Source organism: Sinohyriopsis cumingii, chromosome 8 (assembly GCF_028554795.1).
Source record: "Sinohyriopsis cumingii isolate HCF-2022 chromosome 8, ASM2855479v2, whole genome shotgun sequence".
Taxonomy (NCBI): domain Eukaryota; kingdom Metazoa; phylum Mollusca; class Bivalvia; order Unionida; family Unionidae; genus Sinohyriopsis; species Sinohyriopsis cumingii.
In genome coordinates, this window is record NC_142968.1 from 124,544,118 (window position 1) to 124,570,235 (window position 26,118).

Below are 26,118 nucleotides of genomic sequence, written 5' to 3' on the forward strand. Positions count from 1 at the left end.
CTTAGAAAAAATTGCCTTTCTGATATATATATATATATATATATATATATATATATATATATATATATATATTTATTTATTTATTTATTGGACATAGGATATACAAGGGATCTTCAAAATATGCAGTGTACATGAGATACTGCAGCAATTTAACTAAGGCAGTAACTTTAATTTTAACAAAGTATTGTCGAAAATTTAGAAGACGAAGAAGATAAACTGACGAAATACCGAAAAAGAACCATAGATTAGATACTGATTAAACATGGTGTTTACAAAACTTAGGTTAGTAGTAAACACTGAATTAATATTCCACTCGCCAGAATACTGCGTGGTAAATAGACAGTAGTTACTCAATTATACTATTTATGGTAACAAGTGGGTAAATTTTATGCCTAAAAATAATTTACTATATATATATATATATATATATATATATATATATATATATATATATATATATATATATATATATCTGTTTGATATATGCTGGCAAAGGTAAATACTTTATGAAATATTTAAAGAATTATAAGATGATGTATCACTTATCTGCTATGCAGAATGTATACTGAATGTTTGTTTGTTATCTGCTCATTTTTTCTCCGTTAACTTTACATTAACAGAATCATTCAGCACTTTACGATATTGCAATCTCGCGTAATTTCATTTTGAACTCACTTGTGGCCAATAGTATGCTAGGAACTAGTTTGAAAATAAATCATGTACACTCTCATTGTAGACCCTTTACGCTTTGGTTGATTAAATTTGTTTCTGAATAAAGTAAACGAGAAGTATCGTAGATTGCCACATACCAGCTGCTTTGGCACATTCCGAGTTAATTTTTTTGATACAATGTTTCGAATTTAGGCTAGCTATAGACACCAAACGGGGTCCTTACAAATAACATGAAAGTAACAAGGTATAAACTGTCTTCTTTAGCTGGTAATAAAAATGGCAAAAATATGCTTACAGTATTACATTCAGAATTTTCTTAAAATGTACTTTCTTAGTTCTGCAGATCCGAATTACATGAGCCATGTGATGGGTTCTCATGCTTGATTACACATTAAGAAATTGTACTGTAATTTCGACTATATTCCAAGTGCAATTACATCCTCCTTACATGACTCAAAATGAAATTAATATTAAATTCCATAGCGTCTTTTTGATAATTGCAATTGAAGGACCCCATATTTTACCACATTATGATTTCAAACATTCAATGACAGAACAGAAAGACACTTGCAGATGTCAACACGCTTCTCCCTCGCTGCTTCAATCCGATGTATTTCATGTAGAATTGGTACATATAAATCCAGTCCATAATCACGACATTTCGTACAATCGACAAAAATATCAAAATCTATTCATTTCAGATCAAAGGGAAAAGTTGTTGCAATGCGCATTCATTCACAATATGACTCCAAAGCTCAATTGTAAGTAGACCAAAGCGCCATTTTCTTTCGAAAGTTATGTCTAGCGCGCGACTAAGTTCAAATTTATCAGGGCGGAGTTATGCGCACATTAATAATGTTGTTGTTGTTTAATGATGAACTTGCAGTTCTGTATTTAGTTTGGAATACATTCAGTTACTTTGTTAGTTGTAGTGTATTGATGTTTATATAATTAAGCCTGAGGTAGTATAAGAAAATGAGCATATAGTAAAAAGTTTACTGCATTTGTATGGGAAAATATGAACTCGTTTTGTCGGATTGCTATACTGCACTCCTAAGGTAGTGCAGTATATCCATCCGATAAACTCGTTCATATTTTCCCATCCAAATGCAGTAACCTGCAAATCTGACACATCGTCTCTAACGTATTGTCCTTTCTCATGTTCTGCACTGCATTCTACAGTTATAGCCACACTCAGGATAACAGATGTTAATCGTGCGAATCATTGTAGTAGTTATTCAACTTACTAGTTCACATTCTAAGCATATCCCTTTTCCACTGTTGGTACTTTATCAAGCATAAGTTTTTTAAGGCCCAGATACACCTAGGGACGTTGTTTACTGTCCTATATACATAGGACAGGAAACAAAGTCCCTTGGTCTGTCTGAGATTTATATAACTTATGTGCCTTAGTGGGCAGTGGGCCAGTTTTTATGTACAAATTTAATGCCACAATCAGCAACCAAGTATACAAAATCATAAAATATCAAATACAGTCAGGTCGAAAAGGTCCATATTTTTAGATATCTATATTAAAACAAAGCACAGGAATATTATTCACTTGACCAGCGAAATCAACGGCAGCTCATAGCGGAAGAAGTTTATTCACCCCAATCCCAAATTTATGTCTGCAATTTTCATGTCCGAAGGTCAATTTTGACACCATGTGATGCTCACAGCGCAAACACAAGCCCTTTTCCTAGATGACATTTATGCAAAATAGTGTGTACTAAACACGCTAAATCAATTTAAAATATCTGTCATCCAAGCCGTTTTTAAGATTTTCTACTTGCCCCAAAGCCAGGTGTTTACTGCTATGTTAGGCTAGCTCTTCTTCCTAGTCGGCTATTGGTATTTCACTATCAGCATACTGCAGAGTGAAGGTCTACATGCCAGAAATAAATTTCAGGAACAGCACAAGCCCGAAACACCTAGTTCACCAATATATCCGTATCTTTAAATAGTAAACAATAACAGCTGTAAACTTCACACCATAGCCTTCAGTTAAGAAATTTGCCAGGGGCCAATTTACGAAACTGTACCCTGCCCCTTTGTTAACCGATATGTATACACATTGTTGTGAATGACACTGGTTTGGGAACTTAGCAGAAGTACTAATAATTTATGTTAGCATTAAACAATGAATGAATATTATAACCACGCTACCGATTTGTTTCTAATGAACACAGCAAGATAAATAGAAGTGATACTATTGAGGGTAACAAGTGGGTATATTTTATGTCTGAAATAAATCAGTATATACATATGTGTGTGTGTGCATTGTTTGATTTCTGCTGGGAGGAGTTCAATAATTAATTTTTAAAACATTAACAAATAATGAATTATTTATTCTTCAATCATATGTCTTTAATACTATATATACTTTTTTATCTTACACATCTTAAGCATTGTGTTGAGCTTTTTCATGGTCTGTATTGCATTCTGATGTTATTGCTACAATGCGAATAAAAGGTTTTAATCGTGTCAAGCATAGTAGCTCTAGTGCAACCTGTTATTTCAAATCCAAAAAATATTCCAATGTAACTCTTCATATGTATATCGGTCAGGGAATAACTGACCTAGATATTATGGAGGTAACAAAATATAAGCTGCGTTTAATCGGTATCGTCATGAATGTGACTGAACTGGGTTACAAGCAGGAACTAATAATGATAATAACATGGGTAACTAGGGGGAAAATCATTTCTCTATCAATGGATTGGTTTAACATATATGTTAGTCTCATGTATGTATGTATGTATGTATGTATGTATGTATGTATATTCCTTCTCTCTCTCTTACAAGTTTCATTAATTTAATTGTTAGTATAAAAGTATATTAATGTTTGTCACACACACACACACACACACACACACACATATATATATATATATATATATATATATATATATATATATATATATATATATATATATATATATAATATGCCTTTTCCCATTAAGATGTAGTACATAATGGTCGAAGAGTGAATTATTTTCATTTTCGCCATATAGGTTCATTTCTCACATCGGGTCATGTCACGGACTAATGCTCAACTATGCTTGTCATGAGTGGGCCATATTAATGTCAATCTTTTGGGAAGTTTTAGCATAATATTTCCCATTTCTCCCCATTCGATCCCACAAGACTAATCCGATGGAAGGCTTTAGCATTATAGGTCACATCATCCACTCTGCGTGCTCCCTTTCTCTCACGTTTGTCATTTCCAACTTTGAAAAATGTATACATTTTTAGCAGAACTACTGTTTTGGATACCCGAATTAAACAAATTGTGATGGATTGTTACATGTACTAAAATTTAGGACATAGTCTTTTCTTTTATGTGACAATGATTAATTTGTTTTTAAGAAAACGCCAAGACATTATGTTGGGACACATTTGTAAAAAGGCGATATTACGTAATGAAAACTTGTATGAATGGACTCGCATGATTTTAAAAATGGATTGAATTGTGTATACTGCAGAAAAAGCAGAGCTGCCAAATTAATCTAATCACATAGGGATATTTGGTAAATTCACGAAAGAAAGATTTAAATAAAATCTAAACCTCTTTTGTCGATATGGGATACATATCTGATTTTAAAAAGGCACAGGGTAATTAGATTTTTAACCAATTCATTAGAGACAGAGACTATAATTTTAATATCGTTTTGCGGAAAATTTAAACGATGCAGAGGATAAGCAGAACAAACACCGATCTTATAAAGCTAACTCTTGCATTGGCAAGTAGAAGAGAATATACATTCAAACTACTGTACTTACAAACTTAAAGCTCGTCTTATGTGCTGCCACACGGACAACACGGATACCACAGGATTAGGTAATGATATTAATTATCTTGACTCCAAGCACGTTCGTTAATCATCAAATAAAAATCAAACCACTCACAAGATTTGTTGCAGGTGACCACTATAGAGTAAGAATTAAGCAGCAAACTATTTTGGGCAACAAAATGGGTAAATCGTGTCTCTAAAAATAAATAGTGGGTAAATATATACATACATACATACTGCCACACGGATAACACGGATACACGGATAACACGGATAAAACAAGATTAGGTAATGATATTAATTATCTTGACTCCAAACACGTCTGTTAATCATCAAATGAAAAATCAAACCAATCAGACGATTTGTTGCAGGTGATCCCTATAAAGTAAGATTTAAGCAGTAAACTATTTTTGGGAACCAAATGGGTAAATTCTGTCTCTAAAAATAAATTGTCTGTAAATATATATATATATATATATATATATATATATATATATATATATATATATATATATATATTTGTACTTGTATGTCTGCATCTTTGATTCTTTCTTTCCTTGATTGTTCTGCGGGGGGGGATATATACTTTGTTAGAAACTAACGGTTCATATCGCCTTAAATCTTGCGAATCTTTTAGAAAATGAAGAGTTTATGCAGACTAACTATCGTACGTACGAACTTAACATTTCTTAGGTGCTTCCAAGAATTTTACATTATTTAATGATGCTAAAAATAGCATATTCAGAACGTTTTTAGTGTTAAACATTAAATAAAAAATTCCAACCACCAACATAATTTGTTGCATACGAGCACTAGGTGTTAAGTAGTAAGAAGTAATAATATCTAGAGTAACAGTTGAGTGCGTGAATATCCTTTCTCCTATTATTGATTTGTGTTGGGTGGTTTTGATGAACACCTGAAGTTAAATAGAAAGTTGTAATCATTTTTAGTGTAACAAGTAGATAAATCGTTTGTTCTTTTATTGTCTATTTGAATAGGAATGTTTCTAATTTATACATTTTTAGGAACGAATGAATTTCGTATCTAATGTAATCTTACATCATTTTGTCTGCAATATAGAATGCATATTATATTATATTATATTATATTATATTATATTATATTATATAATTTTGTATTATATATATTTTCTGCAATTGTATTGAAGTATTTTATGCTCTGCTTCGTAATTTACATTTATAGCTGCAATTCGCAAATTGCATGTTTATTGTGTGAAGCAGAGTAATTTATGTTTAACCTACTATTTCAAACCCTCTGTCTATTCCAGTAAAGTTGTTCAAATGTATATAGATCAAAAACAATTCGCTAGATCTTTGTGTATAGTATCAATTTGATACGTTGTAGTGGATCAATATTCCTCGCACTTAGTTGTGTATTCGTCTCGTTAGTGTAGCAAGCAGGACGTAATGATGTATTGGGTAATCAGTAGGGAATCTCTTCCTTAAAAATAATTTGTTTTCAAATTTGTGATAGCATCATATATATTTGTCTTTAAATCACACTATCACCAAGAACATTATAATTGATAATGGTATTAAACGTGGCGTCTCCCCAAACTTATGCTAGTATTAAACATTGCATGTTTAGTCACCGGATTTGTTGTACATGAACTCTAGAAGGTAGACAGTAGGTAATAGTACTATTTAGGGTAGCAGGTGGGTAAATCTTTTTTCTAAAAATAAATATCGTAAACCCGCTCGGTGGTATCACTGATATTTCTTATCTACAATAGTTGCGCACTGGATACTCAACATATTAGTAAATAATGCTTGTTATACCGTCGCTAGTATTATGCACTATTACCTATTGGCTACCATATCGAGTTCATGTAAAATGAATTCAGTAAGTTCTTATGTATAATGAAGATACTATATGCTCTCATGAAACTGTAGATGAGACACGTTCGAGTAGCAATCATGAATTAATGCCATATAGGGTAATTAAGGGGAACGTAATTTGTCTATATATAGTTAATATTTTGCTGAGAATATTTTTAGTATATATTTGATTAAGGAATAACGATTCATATGATCTTACGTCTTTTGTCATCAACAGAAAATGCAGACTAGATACGTCTTTGGAATTTCTAACATTTGTTTATTGGCTTGATTAATATAAAAGTCGGGCTTTTGCCTTTTTGTCCCCTATATACCTATCCCATAAGCGAACCACAGTTCTAACCAATTATTTTTTTTAATGGCAATTGTCGTACAGTTATAAAATAATCTGCCTCGCGAACACTAAATCTCCTGCGATTGTGCGTCATAGTGGTATAGCACCCCTCTCATTTATAAACATCCCGATTACGCCAGAACCTTTTACATCTATCAATGTTCTTTGCTCAATACATGTTACAAGAACATGTGCGTCATTGTTGAATAACAGTGGTGCTCATTTGTGTCTCAGCTGAGTCGATGTTGGCGTAAAATATTCAATGGTGTGTTGCCACTTCGCCATTGTAAGGACAATCCAGGAGAGGTTTTGCATCTACTGCTGTTGTCAACGATTGTGCATTTTCGCGGGCACTTGCCATGATCTCAAGCTGACATCGAGTTGGTTGTGGTATATAAGGATAATTTCAAATGGCAATTTCTGCTTGAACCTTAACAACGTATTATAACAGTTCATACAACGGTTTGGTAACGCCCCATTAAATCAGATATTCAGTGACAAGTGGAAGATAATTGTTATCAAGGTTAGCACCCGCTGCCAGCTGATTCAACGCCCCGTCGGTAAATTCCGCAATCACATCACAGCAGTCATCATAAACACAAGCGCCAAAGTCGGTTAATTACCCTTCCGAACAGACGTTGCTTGCTTCGAGCTGGATTTCATTTTCAACATTCGAGCGAAAATATAAACCATGTTGAGGTGTTACCACGTATGCGACCAGTTAGTGCCATGGCCTGTTGATGAATCCAAACTGACGGTGGCACCATCGATGCAGGTTCATCTCTCATAAAAACACCACGACAGTGTTTAGTTGATTTTGCCATTGCGAGTACATTAAGACTGCTCAACTGACGGGTCAGCGGTGTCATCTTCTGCGACCAGGTAATCGAAGACCTTTGCATGAGAGTATTCGTCTACTCGTTCCTGTTTATGCTGCCACCGACCGACACTTCCTTGTTATAACGGCCACCGACCGCCTTTTTCAATTCCATTCTTGATGCATTTCCGACAAGCCTTAACGCTGCAGTTTTTACCACCGCTAGATCCGCAACTGCCAACAATGCTGAAATTTCATCAACGAATTAAAATATTCCGCCAGTGTTTTGCATTTGTTCTATGTCTGACTTGGATAAGTTTAATATCAGTGACGTGCTATCGTACTTGACTGTATTAAGATGAGCGAGTTGTATTTGGGTCAAACACAAGGTGAAATTTCTAGTTAATGTTGAACGAAAAATATTCGGTGTGACCCCACAATTGTTTCTTGATTGCGTTTTGTATTTTCTCAAGTTGTTTTTCAGTAAGACCGGCTACTAGTGAATGGTAAATTGTCTACAACTGCATCAGAATCGCCAGCTAAATTTCGAACTCGTCTAATTAAATTTTGTCTATGATCTGCATTATTAGTTGCATCTTTAACAAACACCACTGTTGGACCAGCGATGCTCGTGTAATCATCATTATATCTGGCATATCCGGCTGTGGTCACGTCAACATTGTCTAAATCGATGGAATAAAGTGCACTATTGAATAACCCATAATTCCATTCTTATCAAATCCTACTTAAACATTATAGGGGTAATAAGCAACGTCTGCCTGTACCAGTTTTCCCTCAGTTTGCAACAGTGCCTCACCTGGAATATAATACTAATGTCTTGCACGTACAATTCTTTTATAAATTAATTGGGATCCTGGCTGAAAATGAATAATACAAGAATGTTCTCTCTCTTGATTTATCCACTAACACAGGCGCTCCCATGTCAAATGATTGATCAGTTGCATCTTTAACCTGTGTCATTGCAAAAACGTTTCAACCTATATATATCTTTGATTTTTTAATACCACTCTTTGATAGCTTTACCACTAACATTCTCTTTGGCAGATTTGAAATTGCTGAGCCTGGCAATCGCTGCTGAGCGGCCTCATTAATTAATTTACTAAATACAGGCGGTAATGATTATGTTTAAGGTAATTTAACTGGAACCGTCTTTAGTGTTTATGTTATTAACCGTCGTGTTAGGTCTCGAAGCTCCACAGATGTCTGAGAGCCCAGTTGTTTTAATCGATCCAGAGTAGCACTTTTAATACTATCCGCATTGCAACTCACGTTGGGATGGCTGCAGCGAGATGGTAAGGCTTTGTGTGCTTTTGGTGCACTCTTAAATATTCCACGAACAACGTCACCAGGCTAGATTCTTTTTCCGCCAACCTACCACTGATCTTATTGACGACTGTGCAATAACAACCGCATATGTTAGTGATTCAATAGCGAGGACAAGACTAAATGGGGGTTTCAACGTGTTGTTTGATTTCAGCCATCTCCACCGTCAAACCTCTGGTAGTCTATGCACATGCCTTTGTTGGTCTTTAATATCTTTGATGCACTTAGCTGTTTTACTATCTAGCCCCTTGTTTTCTTCCTTTACATTAAGGCTGCCACCTCTTCTACTGTTGCTCATGTGGCTTTCTTAAGATCCTTTGAGGGATTTGCTCCCTTACGAAATGAACCAGGTGCTTTGCCTGTTCTAGCAAACGCTGACACGTGTTGTTCAGTTGAGCTTTTGTCCTTTTCATTATCCCTCGCACGTTCCGCTTTTTCATTTGTGAGATTAATCAACGGCGCAGATGTTTATTCATAAACGGTTATGTGGTCTTCTCGTCCAGTCCGTCGCGACTGTAACATATCTTTGAGTTTTTGCGACTTTTTAGCACATTTTGATGTGAATCTATATATTGCTGAGCAGCTTCGCAGAGTCTCTTCTCATGCGTTTCTATATTTCCCCCTGCAGGAATTTTTTTTTAAATGATTATATCTCTGATTGTTAAATTGGTGCATCCAAACCCCTTCTACTGCAGGTACCAGCCAAATCAATGGAAAGAAAACTATGTGGGTCCTAGATAATATACGGAAAATGTCACGAAATTCATTCCACGTGTTCTTAGCGGCACACCAAGCCTAAAATTATCTCCAAGACCATGCTCGTCAATATCACAAGATATCATCAATATGCTACAGTTGTAATGGATTACTGCTAGCACATGTGCCTATCGTTGAGTCAAATCGATCACGTAGACGTTTCTTTCTGTGCCCGTCTCGTGAAAACATTTGTGCGAAATTGACTTGATTCTCAACCATGATAACATCTTTCTCACAAAGATTGTTTTTGTTTGCATTCAAATTGTTAGCAGTAGTGGTATTGTGGAATGAGATTGATGGGATCGTTGTTACCACTTTCCAACGATCTTTTGTTACCAGTGGTTATCGAACATCATTTAAGCATCGTACTACGGCTCATCTTCAGCCGATGCTGAAACCACGAACAACCAATTCAAGATTAGCCATCGTAGAACCATATTCAAGAACAGTTTTGTTTTCCTGAGCCAGCTGGGCCAATGATCAGTGCGCGAAATGAGTTTGGAAACAAAATTCCACCACCATGCTTGGACGGTTTACGTGTTGCTTCTTCGGAGAAACCAACGACGAAACAATTTGATTTTTCTCATATCTTTGACTTCCAAAATAATCTTTCTTTTACGTGATACTATTGAATAATAATACATTATTATTAATACGATACATTCTTCGTATTGCGTGCGATGTCGTGCGAAAACACATATTGCAAATCCAACCTGAGTTCAAACACATTATGGGCGAGCAGCGATTTCTGGAACTTGTGTTGGATGTGGAGCAAAGAAGATTGGGTTCATTAAAAGGTTGCAAACGAGCGGAGTTTATGCAAATGTGAAGGTGACAAGGAGGCTGCATTAACAAAGTTACAAAGGACACCATGGAGTGAATATTTCGGTAAAACCACCTTCCTGACTACCTTTAATGTGGGTCTAATACACGGTTCGATCCAAGACCAGGTGAAGCACCTATCAACCACGTTAATGCTACGTATTACAGACATGATCTTGCTTATAAAACATCCAATTAAATTACTTGATGTTGCTTATAAAACATCCTATTAAATCAGTGATTGATGTGATTATTCCAACAATGGGAAAACGAATCGCACGATAGTTCCTCAATGGAGGTATGAAGTCAAGATTGCATTGGGAGACAAAGCCACTCATTGCAAGTAAAACATTATACTGATATAAATAAAATGGACACAAAAAGCTCGGCAGTATCCAAAGTATACTGCGGTCCGCATGGATACCGGATAGGTTGAACCGTCGTGAAACAGTTAGCCAGTGCTAATCACTCATGGGATTACCCGAGCATGGTTGGCCAAACATGAGCTGTGGCGAATATATTGATCAGTACCAAACATATTTAATGTGGTTGGCTCGATGTCCATATACTTAATGCAGTCCAACAGACAGATTTGTTATTTCTTCCGCACGACCCTGTCTGTGATCAACAAGACCGATTGAGCCTATACAATTAAGTGCTATACATTATCGATGAGGCCAGCGAAAACGAAACGGAGACGTTGACGTCAAAATGGTTTTCCAAGTGTCACAGATGCACTCGAGATCATTTATGCACTAGGCCTACTGATATGGCCAGATTGTTACAAGTGGATCCTGGCGAAATATTTCACTTATCACTGGCTGTGATGTTAGCCAAACACCTTGTGAGAGTACGTGCGGGACATGTCAGTGTACAGCGTGACCAAGCAAGTAAGGAACAATTTAATCGTACTCTTGCGGAACAGTTACTGGGTCATCAGTACACAATAGAATTGCTGATGAGACCAGAACGGTCTCAAAAGTTGGTAGCAGGACTGACTTCTATTTTATTTTGAAGCATTGAGCAATGAAGTCATACGCATAATTGGAATAATACAAGACAATGCGAATCGACACAAGACTGTAAAAATTACTCAGAAAATGATTCCGCGGCTGGCACTGTTACAGCCACTCGTAGACAACATTGTTCAATAATTGTATGCACCTGCAGAGTTAGACGGCGGACAACAATGTTGTATAATTGACACAGTATGGACAGTGGATGTGTTCACGATTTCTGAGCGGATTTGTACTCTAAGACAACTAATAAGTTAACGATTGGGGCCATCATCAACTGGCGGACATAACCTTCCCAGATGTGCTTTTGTGCTAGAGAAATTCCAAGTCTTTTCAGCAGATATGGAACTGTTACCAGGATTTGTGTCATCAGTTTAACCAGTATCAATTGTACGTTGGTTTTCAGTATCACTATGACCAAAACGAGTGAATGATTATTCCATCTGGGAGTATTCATCGCTTAGTATGAAAGATGGACAAACTCAGTGCCTCGGTATACACCGAGGCGATGTTCCTTTAGATCGGATCATATTTGTGGTGTGGGTGAATTAGCAACTGTCCGGAAGACATTCGAGGTACCGTTTGTGTTTGAGAACGTTCTTTACAGTCACCAATAGAACAACTTTGGCCTTCTTAATGTTCTTGGGACAAATTACAAACAAACACGCTTTGGGTCCCAGACCCATATACTCTTCGATTGGTTTACCCGAGCATGTGTCTTTGATCTTACCAACAATTGCATTTCTGTTACTAAGCAACAGATGTTCTTTCGGATACCCCATGGTACAATTAAAGATTTCGCACGTGCAGTGCATACTTGTGTATGGTCCAAATAGTTGGTACCAGTTTAGTGCATTCGTAATATCTGCCTACGGTTTCATTGACGATGGAACACTGGTACGGGGACAACCATTAACTGGCACATACAGCACTTCTCGTCCCAGCGGATAAGCATTATGTACCTCGTGTAAATGTTCCGTATACACGTCAAAGAAGTGTCGATGATCACTGTTGATGCTGTGATCGTGCACAATTTTTTGTCAATATGCACAGGATCGATCCACTGAAATCCACCAACCGGAAGGGATTCCATCATGACCAAATCGTAAAGGTTATTTTAAACGTGATAAATGATGTAACTGTTGGGGTCAGTGTTAGGGTTGTTGACACGAGCATATCTATGACGCGACATGGATATTCCGCAACAAAGTGATCGCTCGATAAACAGATGATGATAAATGTCTTTGGGCAATTCCAGCTCAATTTTGGTTTTGTATAACAAAGCATCCCAACCTATATCAGGTGACGAGAAGTCATGCACAGGATAAAGCTTGTACACGAGCATGTCAGTAACAAGACATTTCTTAAATACATCAGCGAACATCAGTGCGCATATACAGATCTTGATAGTCATCGATGTTTGTATTTACATTCAAATGCTAACCAAACTTTCTTTGCTTGTTCGTAATATTCTTTTCAAATATGTTACGTGTCAGCAATGAACAAAACGCTTTGATCGGTGGCAACTAAGTGTCAAGCAGATTTTGTTTAATTCGTCCTTCTACTTGTATGGATACACACCTTGTTTCATTAACAGGTCCGTATTGGTTGGACAGTGTATTCGAGTGATTTTGAAGTTTTCTACCGTCAGATTTTCCACAAACGTGTACACGGAAGACTTCATAATCTGTATGGAATCGATAAACTGTAACTGACCCGGCCGAAACATCATGCATTTTTACATTTTGTTGCGGGTAACGCTTATCGATAATTTGTATCTTTAAGTGACCATCATACCTACGCAGATTATGAAGCACTATATGGATATTTGTTTTGTTGACATAAGTTTTCCAGGCAAGTTACGTACGGTGCGTGTAACACCTTTGTATGCACACAGTCATGTGACAGTGACCATGAACTTTGTAATGGGGGCTTATAGTTTCATCGATGGAAAGGCTTTGCTCTTTATTGGTGGAAGGACTTTGCCCTTCAGCGAAAGATGCTTCACGAATCCAGCAGTGCGTTTTGGTGGAAATGTCACGAATGTTATCATCCTTCGTAAGTTTGTCTTCTGGTGAATAGAACTGTGGCCGAATCCATGTTGCCAAATTTCACTCGATTTGAGAAATACTTCAACTGTAATTAGCATGCTAGCACTCTGGGCAATAGAAATGACTGGCAGACCTCTTTTTCCATCACATCGGACTGCAACATAATAAACCCCGCATGAGGTTGTTAAACGACTTGAACAATTGTATAGATATCAGGCGCTTTTGCGTCTTTGTAAGTAGAGCTAGGCGCAAGACTTTCCGCTGAATATTCAGACAGTCAAAATCCGTGCACAAGATGTGCAGGAATTTCGTTGTTGGTTGAACTGAAGCAAATGTGACAGTGGTTTTGGGCGTTGCGATATTTTACTGAGACCACGGCAAAAAAAGCCATGACAGGTGAAAAGATCTTTAATGTCAATACAGCAATGCAGCGTCTTACTGGAGATTTTTTTGCCATTGTAATTACTGTGTTGGTTAAGTAGTGAAATAAGATTCTTTATCCATTAATAGTATGATGTCTATTCTGATTATTTCATTTCACTCAGCATCAATAAATCATTCTGGGTTCGTCAGTTCTGTCTATGGTGAGATTGTGCTAGCGGATAAAAGCATTTGTCATAACTAAACGCATTAGCAGAGATATTTGGGGTAAGTGTTTCAAGTTTATTAAGCTGTTTGAAAGTTGAGTTTGCGTTGTGTTGCGGATATCTTCCTGACAAGTCTTGATTGTCGCTTACCGGATATAACGCCAACAAAATTGCCCATTCACAACATCTGTTGTCAAAGTTTTAACGTTTATAACCGACCTTGCCTGTACCAGGTTTGGTGTTGCTAAGTAACTAGATCCACGAAATGGCGTATACGACGAGAGATGGACCTCAATTTTCAAAATCTTTCGAGAAACCATCTCAATCTTGCATTGACGTATTTCTTCAGCGTTTAGAGAACCTTTTCAATGCCTCTTTCAATTTCATCATTAATGGCGCTGATGTCTTTGCAGTGCAAGATTACACGGGCACTGTTGTGAATAGTTTTGTAGTTTCAAATCTAACCCTGCCATGACAAAGTGACATACGCAGATGCGTGCTAAGGACACTATTAAATTTATCCCTAGCGTGACGAATGTTTTATAACACCTCTATGATTCCAGGAATCATGTTTGTTAATAGTTATCTAAAGTCTTTGTCTGGTGTGCATGCATGTGTGTGGGATAGCTGTTACGTGATTTTCCAAATCGCCAATACATTTTTGAAATTTGAGTTCTTGTTATTGCGATTGCAGTGTTTCTGCAAAAACGTACTCGGCCGCTTCAGTAGCTATACCAGATGCAAGACAACGACGACGGATTTGTCCATACTCGTCTAATACCGCAAAAATGTCAGTTTTTCTTGCACCTCTGGGTACTTGGATATTATGCTCATGAGTACTTTTGATGTTGCGTTATAGATTATTTTATCTGTAATGTTTCACTGCTGTTGTTATTGTTGATGCAGTGGCTACCGGTGATGATGGATTCAGTACAAATATGGGTCTCAATAATTCATTTATCTCTGCCATTCTCGTACGATTTGGCATGTATAGTCCTTGCTGCCGTACGAGCAATTGTGTCTGTGGCACAGTAGGCATGTTTATACTAAGGGGAGGACGAAGCTTCTTTCTAATTGGGAAATTCTGTCAATGGATTTTTTTATTTTATCGTAAACAGAAACTGCAATCGCTTCAGTCCTGTGTTTGTTCAGTTTATTTCTGTTTTATTGTTGTTTCTTTATTGTTGTCGTATATGATTAAGCTTGCGCATCCACAGGTGTTTATAGTTTCGATTTGTTTCTGAGCGCTTAATAGTATTCACGAATAGATACATAGTGCTGGCACAGTTTATTACGTTATCTGACTGCGAAGCCGCATTTAAGGCAGGGCCGTGAACCTAAACCATCACGTAGCTCCTCTGTATGTATTTTACAGTACTCATAACGTTACTCTCTACCACAAAGTTTGTATTTTCTAAAGAAGAGAGCTTTTCCTTTGCTATTGAGCTTCCTATATATAAACTCCTGGATTATTTCTTATTGGTAGATAATCCGCCCGAGGTTTTACCCCCCCCCCCATGATTGGATCATACATTTTTGGGGTGCTTGAACCCCAGTGGAAAAAAATAAATAAAAGTGATCAACAGACAGTGATCGCTTATAGGCTAAGTATGTCATCGGGGAGGAGATGCGGACGGGTGTCAAGGGTCAAAGGTGACAGATAAGGCAAAAACTCTACTTTTATGCTACTGCTTGGGTTGCTCACGCACTATATAGTAATCTTAAATTATTGTTAAAATGTACATGGAACAGGTAACTCGTGTTATGCTTAGTTATTATAGCCTAACGTGCTATGTTCATTGTTTTAGATCACGACTAATCTTCTAAAAGTTTAAACCCACAGTCCGTTCAGATCAAGCTGTTGATACCGAGATCCGGTTTCTCTAAATCTAAGTTGGTACATAGTCGATCAAAGTTTTTGAAATAGTTATGCGCTATGCTGGGCCACAAGCAATAATTCTCTGAGGTATCAGACAAAGACGGTTATTTTTTTTTTATTTTAGAAAGTGAAGCAGGAGAGGAAAAGGGAATAGAAAACGGGAAAGGAAGAGTTATCTCGGCGCGACAAAAAGTCAAATCAAATATAAAATAATCACATAAAAGCGTTAATTTATATCTACCATTGATTCCTTGAAGGAAAGTCAAAATTACACTAGGACTACTAAGCAATCAAATTTACTGTGACACATTTTCTGTCTAAAATCATTTAGGACATTTTTAGCAGACATATAATTTCATGAATCACCTAACATATTCAGTACTACTGTAATAACATATTATTGCAACAATTTGCCGATCACCCTTGTTATGAAGTCCAATACTGACAACCATATGTATTACATAGCTTGACTCGCTCTTTAATAACAGTTTGCAACTAAATTATTTTTTTGGAACAGATTATTAACGGATATAAGCAGTATACTTTGTTTAGACTAGATAGCTCAATCACTCACTTGATTGGCTGTGAATGAAACAATTCAGGGTATCAAGTATTTAAAGTAACAAGTGGGCAATTCTCTTCTCAAAAATTAAATGGGTTAATCAATTTGTGCTGGTGTAATACCGTTGTATATAAACGGTATTAAAGCACAGTTTAAATATGTTTATTTTAGACAATATATTTTCCGACCGAATACTCTATATAGTAATCACGCATGATTGCTAGCATAAAGGCTTTCATTCATAAATCATTCCGTGAGTGCTTGGAATATCACTGACCAAAGCATATAATATTTCCGCCTTACAAATGTATTTGACTTATGACGGTATTAACAGCTTAATCGGAATAGACTGAAGTTTTGTAAACGTACTTTGTTTTCGAAATCAGAACAACTGTTTCTTTAAAGAATGAATCCGTCAGGATAATCAAATTGAGTAGTTCATACAGTTGTAGTTGTAGACCCAGTTTATCTAGTCTTAATTGATTCATCGAATGTCGCAGCTAATTCTCTAATTATATTTCCTAGAAAAATAAGAGATAAAGGGAACAATACAGAAGATTGTCATTTAGTATATATTAATTGCTGACTAAATCGCATGGCGATATTTGTAATTTAAGGACACGAAGCAGGAAGTGGGAGAAATGCCATTGAATCAACTAACATGCCTGATGCTATTAATCTGGTGAAGCTTCATGGAGCAACTATACCAGCAGTTATTCCATCTAAACACATACTGCTGTGGAAGTAATATCAATACTTGAAAGGGTTCATAAATGCGTGAATAACGATTTCAGATCCTTGTATCTCAGTATTTAGTTTTATTTATGCCTGTCTACTGTTAGATCTACGGGATCACAATTTTTGTTTTTGTTTTACACCTGCATCTAATCGACGATGTTGTGTTGATCTTACTTCATCAATTACGTTATTCAAATAGCAACATTTTTATCATTCTTATTCAAACTGTGTCAGTTGAAAGTTCATTTTCTATCAGGTATTCTGCTGTGAATTGGCTAAAAACTAAATTAGTCATCAGCTTGAAAACATCTTCAATGATTATTGTTGATATACGACCAGTTGTACGTTGCAATAGATGACAGTTAATGTGAGGCTCTCGCTGTTACCATTTTTCTAATTAATGCTTGCCAGACCATATTTGGATAATTTATGCTAAGTTATTAATTGCTGAATGACATAATGCACACAGGAGAATAGGAACTTGCATTAATTGCAAAACCAGTTTTTGTTTAGAGAAGGCAAAGTCAATGACTTTCCAAATCTAGTGGGTAGCAGGACACATACATCCTTTTTATCAATCCAGTGGCAAATAATGGCTTCTTGGTGGAATTTCAAAGTTACCGATAAACCGTATTTACTTTTAATGTGCAGAATTTCTGACTCAAACCGCGCCATATTTTTACTACGATTTGTTTACGTTTCTAAATAAGGACTCAATATCTTTATATAGCACACAAACAAACGAGGCTGAGAACGGAACTAATCATTATTTATATTAATATAGGGACGATCAATCTAAATGAAAATATCGGGTAAGAAAGGTAAACAAGAGTTTACAACTATTTCTCCAATGATTTGCGATACTTCCGGTATTAAATAAGAGGACTACTCAATTTATTTCATTATATGCAAGGAACATGTTCAGGTTGTTGATATAAGGCTAAAAAAAAGTACTGGGTGTGACTCACACCTGGCTTGCTCCATTGACACATATAGGCTCATGTTAAGTACGTTGTCCACGAGGTAGGAGTAGTAGTACTAGGTTTGCCACCAGAAATATTTTTTTATGACAGACCACAAACATGAGGAGTCTCTAAATCTTACACTTGAAGACCTAGCACTGAACAAAAACAACTCATTAGTCCACTTTTGGAAAATATGGCTAATGGTGGACTCGCTCTGTCTGTATCAGACCCTAACACCACCACCACCCTACCACCCTAATTTCACTTGACATCAAGGTCAGCAACCATTGATAAAATCTCCAATCCAATGATCAAACACTTCAATTGCACAGTCCTTCCAGCACTCAGCTATGCAACCAAACAAAACTTATGGTCGATTTTGCGAGCAACTCTACTGTATATCTAACAACTGCACATTTAATTTCACATTAGATAACTGAAAGGGTCTAGTTAAGTATTAGCGATGAAAAAAGATGTAACGTTATTCCTGGATAAGCCTGACTAAAATTATTACAGAATGTTGTTATTTTTTTATGAAAAGAAATGTGCTGACACCACGGGTAGCCATTGCCCAAGATGAAAAAAAATTATGAAGTTGCGAATAAACATAACTATTAACGCTATTGAAAACGATACAAAATGTCATTTCATGTATAAGATTTATTTAATTGTTACCTTTTTTTAGTACGGGATAGCATCATCTTGATTATATTTCCATGTTTTTCATTGATAAAATCCATAATGATTTAAGGTTTGATTGGAAATTTAATGTAGCAAACTTGTTCAGCCCGTGTCAACTATTGTGTAAGGTCATGGTCATCTGACGTAGAAGATGGTACTGACTAAAATTGAACAAGAATGTTGTAAAAAAACTGAATGTGTTGAAACCACCGGTGGCCATTGGCGAATACGGGGGTCTAAAACACACGGCCCGCGGGCCGCATGCGGCCCGCCAAGCAGTATCATGTGGCCCGCAAAATGATTGGCTTCACAAGATGTCATGAGAGATGACAAAGGTGGTGCGGCCCTTGGGTTATCGAAAATGCCTCCATGCAGCCTTCAGGTTGCTTTGAGTTTGAGACCCCCGGATAATATATAAAGGATGACGTTTCTGAATAAATGTAACTGTGACAGTAGTCAATATGTTCTTGTGATTCTGTACAGGTTATGTATTATGTGGCAATGTGAAGCGAAAAATGAATGGAAATAAGGGCTACTTAAACTGGAATGCATTGTTGATGGAATACATTGACTTGCCGAAAGAAAGGACGAAATTGGAATCGTAAGAATTAAATGACCATGGTTGGGTATGTATCGATGTGTAAAGTTTACCTATTCACTCACGAAGTTAACATGAAGCCCTTTGGATATCTTTTTCTAGTTAGAAAAGTTTTAGTTAGTAGTAACGAGGGATACCCTGTTCACAAAATTAACATTACGTTGTCGGTTTGAAAATATGAAGCAGTGCGGAAAAGTGACAAGTACGTGGTGGCAAATGGAAAAGTCCACTATCCGGCTACCTGAGATTGGAATTACATGGAACGTAAGAGGGATTGTAATTTGTAAAACGTTGATAGATTTAACATTGTGGGACGGTGCAAGGGAAAATGGAAAACTATAATGCTTAAAACTCTATTTGGATTAACATTAATATCGGCCTATGTTGCTAAGGGGAACTGAACAGTGGTCCACAGGATTATCATTACTATGGTTCACTGATGGCAAGTGAATTTATAGTGTTACTAAAAATTCAACGCGTTCCTATATGGGGACACTACCACCATCTTAGGCTGGGCATTTCTGTGTGGAAAAGGGTCATTCAATATTAGCCCAATAGGTTAAACTTAGTATGATTTATGATGACAAGAGAATATGTGGGATAGTAAATGTAATGTTACAAAGTCTACTTGAATAACATTCGTGTTATTATGCTGACAAGAAGAATGTTCTACTTGAATAACATTCGTGTTATTATGCTGACAAGAAGAATGTAACCTAAGTCAATAGGACCAACAGTGGCACAATCCTATGCTGACAAGGGAAATTTAGTACAACATCGTTTGAAAGGGTTGTTGGGTATGTGACGGTGAGTGACCCTTGCGTGCAAACACCTTATTTTATATTATCCAGTCGAAGCAAATAGTTTTGGGTTTTGGTTAGAAACCTTTCATTTCTTTTTTATTTTGTCCTTTACTTTGTGTATTTGTAAGCCGAAAGTAGATACAAATTTAAGTACGCGCTTCGCTATTCTTTTCTTATTAGAATGCTTAGGCACTGAGTTCACAGATTCAAGAAAAAATATTTCATTTACTTTCCACCCTTTGAACTATTCGATATTTATTTTACTCTGACAGCGTAAATACCAGTGAGAGCTGTCGCTCTAAATTTGCTTTAAGGTAACATTCGCTAGTATTGGATATGAAATTATCCTCATGCGCCATCTTGCTACTTTCACTATTCTCTCTCTCTCTCAGTTTAAAGACGCGTTCTGTTCTTGACAAGTACAAACACACTGCAACATTTGTAACAAATTGAAGAAATATCATAAAGCACTGTCTCTATAAATCAGCCCTGTAGCACAAAAATAAATATGTTACTTTCTCTTTTTAAAAAGGTGGTTTGTTGGACAGTAGACATAGTGTTTTCCAAAAAGGTTTTTACTAGTGGCTATTGAAACTTTTGTCTGCATTGCCTTTTCATGCGCAACATTGTATTCTTTGTCGTGGTTACAAAGTGCATGCTTTATGTTTTATTGTGTGAAGCATTATTGTTGTTGTCTAACCTATTTAAAATCCTACTCCTATTCCGATGGTTCGGGTGCTAAGTATATGCGTCTGGACATAACTTTCTCTTGATATAGATATAGATAATAATCAGCTGTACTTAATCGATATTTTATGCACTTTCTTGCGAATGAGACTTGTTTTCTAGCAAGCAGGAGGTAATAATTAATAAAGAAATCAGGGTGAAAATCCGTTCTAGTAAAATAAGGTGCTTAGAAAAATTTGCCTTTCTGATATATATATATATATATATATATATATATATATATATATATAATCTTCATTTATTGGACATAGGGTGTACATGAGATACTGCAGCAATTTAACTAAGACAGTAACTTTAATTTTAACAAAGTATTGTCGAAAATGTAGAAGACGAAGAACATAAACTGACGAAATACCGACAAAGAACCATAGATTAGATACTGATTAAACATGGTTTTTACAAAACTTAGGTTAGTATTAAACTCTGAATTAATACTCCAATCACTCGCACACGAATACTGCGAGGTGAATAGTCAGTGGTTATCCAATTACACTATTTATGGTAACAAGTGGGTAAATTTTATGCCTAAAAATAATTTACTATCTATCTATCTATTTATATATATATATATATATATATATATATATATATATATATATATATATATATATATATATATATATATATCTTTGTTTGATATTTGCTGGCAAAGGGAACTACTTTATAATATAAATAAAGAATTATAAGATCATGTATCTCTTATCTGCAATACAGAATGCATACTGTATGTTTGTTTATTATCTGCTCATTTTTTCTCCGTTAACTTTACATTAACAGAATCATTCAGTACTTTACGAGATTGCACTCTCGCGTAATTTCATTTTGAACTCACGTGTGCCCAATATTATGTTAGGAACTACTTTGTAAATAAATCATGTACACTCTCCTAGTAGACGTTTTACGCTTTGGTTGATTAAATTTGTTTATGAATAAATTAAACGAGAAGTTTCGTAGATTGCCACATGCCAGCTGTCTTTAGCACATTCCGCATTAATTCTTTTGATACAATGTTTCGAATTTAGGCTAGCTATAGACACCAGACAGGGTCCTTACAAATAACATGCAAGTAACAAGGTATAAACTGTCTTCTTTAGCTGGTAATAAGAATGGCAAAAAATAAACTTACAGTTTTACATTCGGAATTTTCTCAAAATGTACTTTCTTAGTTCTGCAGATCGGAATTATATGAGCCATTGCATGGGTTCTCATGCTTGATTACACATTAAGAAATTGTTCTGTAATTTCGACTATATTCCAAGTGCAGTTACATCCTCCTTACATTACTCAAAATGAAATAAACATTAAATTCCATAGTGTATATTTGCTAATTGCAATTGAAGGACCTCATATTTTCCAACATTATGATTTCAAACATTCAATGACAGAACAGAAAGACACTTGCAGATGTCAACACGCTTCTCCATCGCTGTTTCAATCCGATGTATTTCATGTGGAATTCGCACATATAAATACAGTCCATAATCACGAAATTTCGTAGAATCGACACAAATATCAAAATATGTTCACTTCCGATCAAAGGGAAAAGTTGTTGCAATGCACATTCATTCACAATATGACTCCAAAGCTCAACTATAAGTAGACCAAAGCGCCATTTTCTTTCGAAAGTTATGTCTAGCGCGCGACTTAGTTCAAATTTATCTGGGCGGAGTTATGTGCGTATTAATAATGTTGTTGTTGTTTAATGATGAATCTGCGGTTTTGTATTTAGTTTGGAATATATTCAATTACTTTGTTTCTTGTACTGTATTTATGTTTATATAATTAAGCCTTGGGTAGAATAAGAAAATGAGCATATAATAAAAAGATTACTGCATTTGTATGATAAAATATGAACTCGTTTTGTCGGATGGATATACTGCATTCCCAAGGTAGTATTTCCATCCGATAAACTCGTTCATATTTTCCCATCCAAATGCAGTAACCTGCAAATCCGACACATCGTCTCCAACACATTGTCCTTTCTCATGCTCTGCATTGCATTCTACAATTATGGCCACACTCAGGATAACAGATGTTAATCGTGTGAATCATAGTAATAGTTATTCAACTTACTAATTTACATCCTAAGCATATCCCATTTCCACTGTTGATACTTTATAACACGTAAGTTTTATATAGCCCAGACAGACCTAGGGACGTTGTTTACTGTCCTATATACACATGACAGGAAACAACGTCCCTGGGTCTGTCTGGGCTTTATACCTTATGTGCCTTAGTGGGCAGGGGCGCGTTTTTATGTGCAAATTTAGTGCCACAATCAGCGACCAAGTATACAAAACCATAAAATATCAAATACACAAGTCAGGTCGAAAAGGTCCATATCTTTAGATACCTATATTAAAACAAAGCACAAGAATATTATCCACTTGACCAGAGAAGTCAACGGCAGCTCATAGCAGAAGTTTATTCACCCCAGTACCAAATTTATGCCTGCAATTTTCATGTCCGAAGGTCATTTTTGACACCATGTGACGCTCACAGCGCAAACACAAGCCCTTTTCCTAGATGACAATTCTGCAAAATAGTGTGTACTAAACATGCTAAATCAATTTAAAATAGCTGTCATCCAAGCCGTTTTTGAGATATTCTACTTGCCCCAAAGCCAGGTGTTTACTGCTATGTTAGGCTAGCTCTTCTTCCTAGCCAGCTATTGGTATTTAACTATTAACATACTGCAGAGTGACTATGGAAGGTGTGCATGCCAGAAATAAATTTCAGGAACAGCACAAGCCCGAAACACCTAGTTCACCAATATATCCGTGTCTATAAATAGTAAACAATAATCGCTGTAAACTTCCCACCATAGCCTTCAGTTAAGAAATTAGCCAGGGGCCAATTTACGAAACTGAACCCTGCCACCTTTGTTAACCGAAATGTATGCATAATATTGTGAATGACAATGGTTTAGGAAATTAGCAGAAGTACTAATAATTTCTGTTAGTATTAAACAATGAATGAATATTATAACCACACTACCAATTTGTTTCTAATGAACACAGCAAGATAAATAGAAGTGATACTATTGTGGGTAACAAGTGGGTATATTTTATGTCTGAAATAAATCAGTATATACATATGTGTGTGTGTGTGCATTGTTTGATTTCTGCTGGGAGGAGTTCAATAATTAATTTTTAAAACATTAACAAATAATGAATTATTTAGTCTTCAATCATATGTCTTTAATACTCTACATACTTTTTTATCTTACACATCTTAAGCATTGTATTGACCTTTTTCATGGTCTGTATTTTATTTTGTTGTTATTGGTACAATGCGAATATAAGATTTTAATTGTGTCAAGCATAGTGGTTCTAGTACAACCTATTATTTCAAATCCTAACAATATTCCAATGTAACTCTTGATATGTATATCGGTCAGGAAACAACTGACCTAGATATGTATGGAGGAAACACAATATAAGCTGCAACTAATCTGTATCGTTATGAAGGTGACTGAATTGGGTTACAAGCAGGAACTAATATTAATAATAACAACATGGGTAACTAGGGGGAAAATCATTTCTCTATCAATGAGTTGGTTTAACATATATGTTAGTCTTATGTATGTATGTATGTATGTATGTGTATATATATATATATATATATATATATATACTTTCTCTCACTCGTACGAGTTTCATTAATTTAATTGTTAGTATAAAAGTATATTAATGTTTATCACACACTCACGCACACACACATATTCCCTCTCTCTTTTTTCGTACAAGTTTCATTAATTTAATTGTTAGTATAAAAATATATTAATGTTTATCAGACAGACACACACACATACACACACACACATACTCATATACATACATATATATATATATATATATATATATATATATATATATATATATATATATATATATATATATATATATATGTCTTTTTCCAATAAAGATGTAATACATAATGGTCGAGGAGTGAAATATTTTCATTTCCGCCATACAGGTTCATTTCTCACATCGGGTCATGTCACGGACTAATGCTGAACTATGCTTGTCATGAGTGGGCCATATTGAGGTTAATCTTTTGGGAAGTTTTAGCATAATATTTCCCATTTCTCCCGGTTCCGTCCCACAATACTAATCCGATAGACGGCTTTAGCATTATAGGTCACATCATCCTCTCCGCATCTAATATTTTGCGTGCTCCCTTTCTCTCACGTTTGTTATTTCCAACTTTGAAAAAATGTATACATATTTGGTAGAATTACCGTTTTGGATACCCGAATTACACACATTGTGATGAATTGTTACATGTACTAATTTAGGACATAGTCTTTTCTTTTATGTGACAACGATTAATTTGTTTTTAAGAAAACTCCAAGATATTATGTTGGGGCACTTTTGTAAAAAGGCGATATTACGAAACGAAAACTTGTATAAATTTACTGTCATGATTTTAAAAATGGATTGTAATGTGTATACTGCAAAAAAAGGAGAGTTACCAAATTAATCTAATCACATAGGGATATTTGGTAAATTGACGAAAGAAAGATTTAAATAAAATCTAAACCTCTTTTGTGGATATGGGATACATATCTCATTTCAAAAAGACACAGGGTAATTAGATTTTGCACCAGTTCAGTAAATACAGAGACTATAATTTTAATATAGTTTTGAGGAAAATTTAAACGACGCAGAGGATACGCAGAACAAATACCCATCTTATAAAGCTAACTCCTATATTTGCAAGTAGAAGAGAATATACTTTCAAACTACTGTACTTACAAACTTAAAGCTCGTCTTATGTGCTGCCACACGGATAACACGGATACCACAGGATTAGGTAATGATATTAATTATCTTGACTCCAAGCACGTTCGTTAATCATCAAATAAAAATCAAACCACTCACAAGATTTGTTGCAGGTGACCACTATAGAGTAAGAATTAAGCAGCAAACTATTTTGGGCAACAAAATGGGTAAATCGTGTCTCTAAAAATAAATAGTGGGTAAATATATATATACATACATACATACACACACACACACACACACACACACACACACACATATATATATATATATATATATATATATATATATATATATATATATATA

General features: G+C 35.6%; 1 protein-coding gene across 3 annotated transcripts in view; it reads right to left on the reverse strand.

Annotated features, from left to right (window-relative positions):
• Positions 1 to 25,872, reverse strand: part of LOC149794572 (uncharacterized) — a 67,681-nt gene extending 41,809 nt beyond the window's left edge. For 2 of the 3 annotated variants that reach the window (XM_089968847.1, XM_089968845.1), the window contains exon 1: positions 4,456 to 4,609. The gene's annotated coding sequence lies outside the window, so the exon portion shown is untranslated. Of the gene's footprint in view, positions 1 to 4,455; positions 4,610 to 25,785 lie in introns of those variants that run through there. The other variant, XM_089968846.1, reaches the window with a different exon arrangement.
• Positions 25,873 to 26,118: the final 246 nt, after the last annotated feature.